General features: G+C 44.7%; 1 protein-coding gene across 1 annotated transcript in view; it reads right to left on the reverse strand.

Moving 5' to 3' along the window:
- The window catches only part of gpr174 (G protein-coupled receptor 174), a 38,494-nt gene extending 36,486 nt beyond the window's left edge, over positions 1-2,008 (reverse strand). The window contains exon 1 of the mRNA XM_036943619.1: positions 1,703-2,008. The gene's annotated coding sequence lies outside the window, so the exon portion shown is untranslated. The remainder of the gene's footprint in view (positions 1-1,702) is intronic.
- Between the last annotated feature and the right edge of the window lie 1,358 nt (positions 2,009-3,366).

The following is a 3,366-nucleotide window of genomic DNA, read 5'->3' on the forward strand; positions in this document are numbered from 1 at the left end:
CTAAACCCTGAGGCATGACTATACCTGACTACACAGCACTACACCTTGAGGCATAACTACACCTGACTACACCCTGACTCTACCGGACTACACAGGACTACACCTTGAGGCATGACTACACCCTGACTACACCTGCCTAAACCCTGAGTCATGACTACACCTGACAACACCCTGACTAAACCTGACTACACCCTGACTACACCTGACTACACCCCAAGGTATTACTAAACCTGACTACACCCTGACTACAACTGACTGTACCCTGACTACACGATGAGTCATGACTACACCTGACTACACCCCAAGGCATTACTAAATCTGACTACAACCTGACTACAGCTAACTGTAGCCTTACTACAAGATGAGTCATGACTACACCAGACTATACCCTAAGGCATGACTACACCTGACAACACCCTGACTACACCTGACTATACATCAAGGCATTACTACACCTGACTACACCCTGACTACACCTGACTGTACCCTGACTACACGATGAGTCATGACTACACCGGACTACACCCTAAGGCATGACTACACCTGACAACACCTGACTACATCCTGACTACACCTAAACTACACCCGACTACACCCTGACTATACCGACCACATCCTGACTACACCTAACTACATCCTGACTGCACCTAACTACACCCTGAGGCATATGTACACCTGACTACACCCTAACTATACCCGACTGCATCCTGACTACATCCTGAGGCATGACTACACCTGACTACACCCTGAGGCATGACTATACCTGATTACACCCTGAGGCATGACTACACCTGACTACACCTTGACTATACCTGACTACACCTTGACGCATGACTACACCGTACTACATCCTGAGGCATGACTATACCTGACTACACCCTGATTATACATGTCTACACCCTGACTACACCTGGCTACACCCTGAAAATACCTAACTACACCCTGAGGCATGACTATACCTGACTACACCCTGATTATACCTGACTACACCCTGACTATACCTGACTACACCCTGAGTCATGACTACACCCTGTGACATGACTATACCTGACTACACCTTGACTTTACCTGACTACACCCTGCCTACACCCGACTACACCCCGACAATACCTGACTACACCTGACTACACCCCGAGGCATGACTATACCTGACTACACCCTGACCTTACCTGACTACACCCTGACTCCACCTTGACAACAACCTGTCTACACCTGACTACTCTGACTACACCTTGACTACCCCCTTACGACACCTGACTACATCCTGACTATATCTGACTTCACCCAGAGGCATGACTATACCTGACTACACCTGACTATACCTGACTACACCTTGACTCCACCTTGACAACACCCTGTCTATACCTGACTACACCCTGACCACACCCTGACTACACCTTGACCATACCTGACTACACCCTGACCACACCCTGTCTACACCTGACTACACCCTGACCACACCCTGACTACACCTTGACCATACCTGACTACACCCTGACCACACCCTGTCTACACCTGACTACACCCTGACTACACCCTGACCATACCTGACTATGCCCTATCTACACCTGACTACACCCTGACTACACCTGACTACACCCTGAGACATAACTACACAGCTAAAGCAGTCCGTTATTCCCCCCCCCCCCCCCCCCCCCACACACACACACGTAATGGTATAGTTGTTAGTGTTGTATCTCACCTCAGCCTGTCCTCAAGGTTCGTCTCTCAGTCTATTTAGAGGGAAAGAGTAGAACTTATCACACCAGACACATGTTGCCTCTCTATCTGTCTCTCTCTCTGTCTCTCTCTGCCCTCCTGGTCTAACTTTGTGTCAGTCTGTTTCTCCGTTCTTCTTCTTTTCTTCCAATCAGTAACACTACACTGTCTCAATGTCTCACTTTCAACCTCTTTCTCTCTGTTTCTATCAGTGTGTACTGTGTGCGGCTCTCTCTCGCTCTTTCGCTCCCTAGCCTTCTCTCTCTCTCGCTCTTTCGCTCCCTAGCTCTCTCTCTCTCTCGCTCTCTGCCTCTGTCTGCCTCTTTCTACCTTTCTCGCTCTCTGTCTCGGTCTGCCTCTCTCTCGCTCTCGCTCTCGCTCGCTCTCTCACTCACTTTCTCTGTCTCAAGTTGATCTCAGATAGAACTTCCTGTGTGAGTTTGGGGGTGTGGTTTATAGTGGCTGTTAGAAACCATCAATTCTGTTCTCAGAATCACTGGATCGTCTTCCTGTAATCTCTCAAGTATCTCTCTAATCTCTTTATTCTCTCTAGTCTCTCTAGTCTCTTTCTAGTCTCTCTAATCTGTTTATTCTCTCTAGTCTCTCTAGTCTCTTTCTAGGCTCTCTAATCTCTTTATTCTCTCTAGTCTCTCTAATCTCTTTATTCTCTCTAGTCTCTCTAGTCTCTTCCTAGTCTCTCTAATCTTTGTATTCTCTCTAGTCTCTTTCTAGTCTCTCTAATCTCTTTATTCTCTCTCGTCTCTAGTCTCTTTCTAGTCTCTCTAATCTCTTTATTCTCTCTAGTCTCTCTAGTCTCTTTCTAGTCTCTCTAATCTCTTTATTCGCTCTAGTCTCTCTAGTCTCTCTAATCTCGTTATTCTCTCTAGTCTCTAGTCTCTTTCTAGTCTCTCTAATCTCTTTATTCTCTCTAGTCTCTCTAGTCTCTTTCTAGTCTCTCTAAATCTCTTTATTCTCTCTAGTCTCTCTAGTCTCTTTCTAGTCTCTCTAATCTCTTTATTCTCTCTAGTCTCTCTAGTCTCTTTCTAGTCGCTCTAAATCTCTTTATTCTCTCTAGTCTCTCTAGTCTCTTTCTAGTCTCTCTAATCTCTTTATTCTCTCTAGTCTCTAGTCTCTTTCTAGTCACTCTAGTCTCTCTAATCTCTTTATTCTCTCTAGTCTCTAGTCTCTTTCTAGTCTCTCTAATCTCTTTATTCTCTCTAGTCTCTCTAGTCTCTTTCTAGTCTCTCTAAATCTCTTTATTCTCTCTAGTCTCTTTCTAGTCTCTCTAATCTCTTTATTCTCTCTAATCTCTAGTCTCTCTCTAGACTCTCTAATTTCTTTATTCCTTCTAGTCTCTCTATAGTCTCTCCAGTCTATAATCTCTTTAGTCTCAGTTTACATTGGCGCGTTATGTTCAGAAATGCATTGCTCAAACAAATATCCGATGAAAGTGCAGAGAGCCACATTAAATTACAGAAATACTCATCATAAACATTGATAAACAATACAAGTTTTAAACATACAAATAAAGATAAACTTCTCTTTAATGCATCCGCTGTGTCAGATTTCAAAAAGGCTTTGCGGCGAAAGCACACTTTGCGATTATGTTAGGTCAGCACCTAGCCACAGAAACCCATACAGCCATTT

The sequence above is a fragment of the Oncorhynchus mykiss genome, chromosome 14 (assembly GCF_013265735.2).
Source record: "Oncorhynchus mykiss isolate Arlee chromosome 14, USDA_OmykA_1.1, whole genome shotgun sequence".
Classification (NCBI taxonomy): domain Eukaryota; kingdom Metazoa; phylum Chordata; class Actinopteri; order Salmoniformes; family Salmonidae; genus Oncorhynchus; species Oncorhynchus mykiss.